General features: G+C 34.5%; 1 pseudogene; it reads right to left on the bottom strand.

The window, feature by feature from the left end:
• Positions 1 to 5,245: 5,245 nt before the first annotated feature.
• On the bottom strand, positions 5,246 to 6,060 carry LOC103609533 (annotated as a pseudogene).
• Positions 6,061 to 6,189: the final 129 nt, after the last annotated feature.

Here is a 6,189-nt window from a genome sequence, read left to right as displayed (position 1 = left end):
GTGTCGGCCCCAAAGCCTCGAACCTGCTGCCGCTTGTTTGTCGATGTAGGATCGTTGTTGAGAGAATTATTCGCCTTTTTTTGCTCTTGGAAATGCAAACAATACTCTGGTATCACAGCGCACGTCTCCTGGCACAGCCGCTCAGACCCGTCACCATCTTTCCTTGGAAACCGGCTGATTAGTTTCCGATTTTTCTTTTTAATTTGTTGAACTCAAAAACTATTCAACTATATCAGAAATAGTTTTATGGAACTGACTTATTGAGCAGTAACTCTAAATTAGTTTGTGCCTTCTGAATTTTTTTTCCTTATCTTAATTACAACAGGCTATTTATGTATTCCTGTGACTTTTGCTGAAGAAATCCAAGTTATTATTTTCAAAAGTTAAGCTGCTGACCTACAGAGGAAATTATGTATTTTTATCTTGTCACATTTGACAGTTATTTCCCACAGCATGTTACCAAGTATTTCACTATACATCAAATGTTCACATTTATAATTGGTAAAATTAAATACCAGAGCATACCAAAATTGTTTCTGTATCATTCCTATTATTAAAAAACACATTTTACTGCAGCATTCCTAAAAACACAGCCATATTTTATACCAAATTTTAGTATAATATGGGTTAGTAATCTTGAAACACTAAGCTTTAATATGTAGAACCAGAGTGTTTAAGGGAAATGCCACCTCGACTTTAAATGTTTTATTACAGACATAATGTTAATGAGTGACATCCTTGAAACCATTGTGCAAAGAGTGCTTAATCTTTTTTCAAGAGAAAAACCTTAGTGGGGAAAGGATATTTTATGGATCTTTAATGAACAATTCTAATAGCTTTCTTTACCTACAATTATTCAAATAATGAGTCATAAAAGCCCATTCATTTACTTGTTGCCAAAGAGTATAGTCATTAAAAATTATACATTCAGAAACACTTTGTAAATCATTTAGATGATGTTTTATGAATTATTTCAACATTTGGAAATAAAGCTTAACTTTTTCCATGAGATTTTTTTCTAATATGCTATGCTAATTACAAGAATAGAGACTTCCACATTTTATCAAAACAAATACAATAAAGATACTCACTTGATTTTGGAACCTACCCAAAATGACAAATTCGCTCAATAGTCACAGAAAAGTGGTTAAATTTGACATGGACTTTAAAAATGTTTCTCTGCTGCTAATGGAAAGCAGCAGGAATAATTAAAAGATTTTATTTTCTCTACCTTTTTTTTCCCTTTTCCCTTCATTTTATACGGATTCATTACATTTCAAAAGGGCAGGAAAGGAACGGCACCATGTAAGTTTTATATCTGCAAGGTGAGGGGAGAGAACCAGAAATGACTGGAACTATCTCTTGTCTTGTTTTACATGAAGTTATTTGTTGACTGTAAGGTGTGCTGTACTCAAGAATATTAAAGAGAGTGGATCCTTTACCTTTCCAATAACTACCTTTTTGTACACCAAGCTGACTAAAGAAAGAGAAGATACAGCCCATTTCCCAACTGGGGTTTACGTTGCTTCAGGGCAGGGATTCTGTCTCAGTACACATCATTTGTCTCAGAGCCCATAATATACTGTTGAAAGCATAAAAGCTTTTCACTTACTAAAATTTGGTTGAAATGCTTTTCTGATAAGTTGAGAAACATGAAGAGAAGGCGGGAGAAAGGTATTTCTTTGTATTAATATCAAAGAAAATTGCAATAAGCCTCTTTTAAGTAATTATCTTAACGTTTTCCTTACCATATAGTGCATACTTAATTTTCTATGTAATATAAATCTTGATAAAGCAAGTATGCTTTGAAAACTCTACTTTCTGATGAAAATTTTGGCAAATATATGATTTCTATAGAAAATATCTTAGTTTTGATAGCACAGAATTTCATAACAGTTTAGTAAATGAAGACCTTTATAGGTGCAGAACAAACTTTTGCTGGAAGAAAGAATTGTGAAAGTATATTTACAATGGATAAACACTGAAATTGCAGAAATAGCAATTTAGAGTTAATAGAAATTGATGCTGACTCGGGAATAAGTTTAATATAAATAGTTGTAAATACTACTTGTCTTTTCTACTTTGAGTTGCTTTTGAAGCACAGAATGTAACAAGATTTTTAGTTTTGAAATTCATTGTAAAGCAATACAAAAAATGTAAAGGAAATAAAGATAATCTGCAGCAAAATAATATTGTATGGCTTTTTTATTTTTATTTATTTTAATTTCATTTTTTTATTATTGTAACATAGTTGACTGTACATATCCATGGGGTACAGAGTTCAATATCAATACCTATGTGCAATACATGATGTTAAAATCAGGATAATTAGTATGTTTAACAATATACAATGTAATCTCTCTTTGTGGCCCTTTACCAATTCCTCCCTTATCCTTCTGCCCCTTCCTCCTTTCCCACCACTGGTAACCTAAGTTCTGTTCTCTCCTTTTGAAAGTTCAATGTACTGCTGTGACTGCTGTATTGATTCTTTCTTTCTTTCATTATCTTTAAAATTTATATGTTTATTTTTTAGCTCCCACTTATGAGTGAGAACATGTAGTATTTTTCTTTCTATGCCTGACATTTCACTTAACATGATTTTCTCTAAGTTCATCCCTGTTGCTGCAAATGGCAGAATTTCATTCTTTTTAATAGCTGAGTAGTATTCCATTAGGTAAATATACCCCATTTTCCTTATCCAGTCATCCAACCATGAGCATTTAGGTTGGTTACAATTCTTGGCAATTATAAACAGTGCTGTGATGAACATGGAAGTGCAGGTATCCCTTTGCCATGACTTCCATTCCATTGGGTATATATCCAGAAATGGAACTGCTGGGTCCTATGGCAGTTCTATCTGTAGTTGTATGAGGAAACTCCATATCATTTTCCACCATGGCTGCACCAATTTACAGTCCCACCAACAGTGTAGGAGGGTTCCCCTTTCTCCGCACTGTCACCAGCATTTGCTATTCTCTGTCTTTTGATAATAACCAGTCTAACTGGGGTGAGATGATACCTCAATGTGGTTTTGATGTGCATTTCCCTTATGCTTAGTGATGTTCAGCATTTTTTCATGTGTCTGTTGGCCATTCGGATATCTTCCTTTGAGAAATGCCTATTCAGCTCCTTTGTCCATTTTTAATTGGGTTATTTGTTTCCTTGCTGTTAAGTTGTTTGAGTTCCTTGTATATTCTGGATATTAATCCCTTGTCAGATACATGGTTTTTAATTGTTTTCACTCATTCTGTAGGTTGTTTTTTTGCTTTGCTAATTATTTCTTTTACTGTGCAGTAGCTTTTTATTTTGATATAATCCCATTTGATTATTTTTTTCTTCTGTTCCTTGTCCCTTTGGGGTCTTATTCATAAAGTCTTTCCCCAGTCCTACTTCCTGAAGTGTTTCCACTATGTTTTCTTTTAGTAGTTTTATAGTTTCAGGTCCTGTGTTTAATCTTTAATCCACTTTGAGTTGATTTTGTTAATGACGAGAGGTAAGGGTCTTGTTTCATTCTTCTATATATTGAAGTCCAGTTTCTCTAGCACCATATACTGAAGAGGCAGTCCTTTCCCCAATGTATCCTCCTCTTGTCCTTGTCAAATATCAGTTGGTTGTAAGTATGTGGGTTGACTTCTGAGTTCTCTATTCTGTTCCATTGGTCTGAGTGTCTGTTTTTATGCCAGTACAATGCTGTTTTAGTTACTATTGCTTTGTAGTATAATTTGAAGTCAAGTAGAGCAATGCCTCTGGCTTTATTTTTTTTCTCTCAGGATTGTTTTGGCTATTTGGGGTCATTTGTTGTTTCATATAAATGTTAGGATTATTTTTTCTATTTCTGTGAAGAATGTCACTGGTATTTTGATAGGGATCACATTGAATCTGTGGATCACTTTGGGTAGTATGGATATTTTCACCATGTTTATTCTTTCAATCCAAGAGCATGGAATGTCTTTCTGTCTTTTCATGTCCTCTATGGTTTCTTTCAGCAGTGATTTGTAGTTCTTGTTGTAGAGATCTTTCACCTCCTTGGTTAAATTGATTCCTAGGTATTTTATTTTTTTGGCGACTATTGTAAATGGGCTTGCTTTCTTGATTTCTTTTTCTTCCTGTTTGTTATTGGAGTATACAAATGCTGCTGATTTTTGCATGTTGATTCTGTGTCCTGCAACATTACTGAAATTATTTATCAGCACTAAGAGTTTTTTGGTAGTCTTTATTTTTTTCTGTATATAGGATTATGTCATCTGCTAACAGAGACATGTTGACTTTGTGTTTTCCAATCTGGATGCCCTTTATTTCTTTCTCTTATCTGAGTTCTCTGGTTAGAACTTCCAATACTATGTTAAATAGGAAAGGAAAGAGTGGGCATCCTTATCTTGATCCTGTTCTCAAGGTTCAACATATGCAAGTCAATAAATGTGATATATACCATTCAGGATGCCATTTGTGGTGGGTTTTAGTACATGACTTTTATTGTTTTGGGTACTTTCCTTCTATCCCTAATTTGCTGGGAGTCTTTATCATGAAGGGATGTTGAATTTTGTCAAATGCTTTTTCTGCATCTATTGAGATGATCATATGGTTTTTGTCCTTGATTTGGTTGATGTGGTGTATCACAGTTATTGACTTGCATATGTTGACATCCTTGCATCCCTGGGATAATTCCCACTTGATGATGATGTATAATTTTTTGGATGTGTTGCTGTATTCTGATTGCTATTATTTTGTTTAGGATTTTTATGTCTATGTTCATAAGAGGTATTGGCCTGTAGTTTTCTCTTTTGTATCTTTGTCTGGTTTTGTTATCTGGGTGATGCTAGCCTCATAAAATGAGTTTGAGAGAATGGTCTCTGTTTCAGTTTTTTTGGAATAGTTTGAAGAGAATTGGTATTAATTCCTCTTTAAAGGTTTGATAGAATTTAGCAGTAAAGCTGTCTGGTCCTGGTCTTTTCTTTGTTGGGAGACCGCTGATAACTGCTTCAATCTCATTGCTTATTATTGGTGTGTTAAGGTTTCTATTTCTTCCTGGTTCAGTCTTGGTAGTTATATGTGTCCAGAAATTTATCTGTTTCCTTTAGATTTTCAAATTTGTTGGCATATAGTTGTTTATAAAAGTCTCTAATGATTCTTTGTGCTTCTGTGATATCAGTTGTATCTTTTTTCATTTCTAATTTTTGTTATTTGTGTCTTCTCTCTTTTTTTAGTTAACATAGCTAATAACTTGTCTATTTTGTTTTTCTTTTTTTTTCAATTGGAAAGCAGTCACTTTTTTTAACTAAGCAGATTGCAAAAACAATCATGGCAGACACCTTAGTTTATCCTTCTAATAAGCCTGTTGATCTGTTCTTCCCTGTTGCTAGCATCTCCACCTTCCACAAAATGAGTGGTCTTCTTCATCCCACCCCGTGGAAAAGATAATTTGAAGGGCCACAGGAAGTTATTTGCTTCTCTGAAACACTTTCCAACCAAATAGATCTCATGAATCAGATCCTCCATGCACATGGTGCCATATTTACCAGGAGATCGAATAATCAAAGGGTTATCTGTCAAGGCAAATCGCTTCTTATTGATTTTGCCATAACCATGCTTGTAGATTAGTTTATTTACTGACTTTAGGTTTGGGTACCACCAAGCAATATATGGTTCAACAATCCTCAGCATGTTAACTGAAGCCTTGTTAACATGCTGAGGATGTTAACAAAGGGGGCATTGAAGATCTGACAAAGGTGAAGAAGCTGCAGCACCTTTAGGACCTTTGGGCTCACACCATTGATACCTCTGATCCTGATGAAAAATGCTTATTTGGGTTCTGCAGGTACGCAGAAGTTGCCAGGTTTTCTTGCCATCCCAGCCATATGAATGTCAGTTCTGTACATCTGCCTATATTCCGTGATAGTGCTTAGCTTTTTCATAGATTAGCTTCCTCCTCACCTTTCAAAGCATCTTTAGGGCAAACTTCTTCCTCAGGCACTTGACTTTCAGCTCTGTGAAATTCCTTCGCTTCTTCTTAAGGGTTTCTGGCATGGCAGGAACCTTCTTTTTCATCTCGACACCCTCCATGGTTGCAGCCAGAAAAGAGGCTTGTTTTTCTTCTTAAAAAAGCAACTTTATGTTTCATTGATCTTCTGTATCATTTTTTTTTTTTGGTTTCTATTCATTTAATTTTGCTCTGAACTTAACTATTTCTTT

The sequence above is a fragment of the Galeopterus variegatus genome, unplaced genomic scaffold (assembly GCF_000696425.1).
Source record: "Galeopterus variegatus unplaced genomic scaffold, G_variegatus-3.0.2 Scaffold9726, whole genome shotgun sequence".
Lineage (NCBI taxonomy): Eukaryota > Metazoa > Chordata > Mammalia > Dermoptera > Cynocephalidae > Galeopterus > Galeopterus variegatus.
This window is presented reverse-complemented; position numbering and strand designations above follow the sequence as displayed.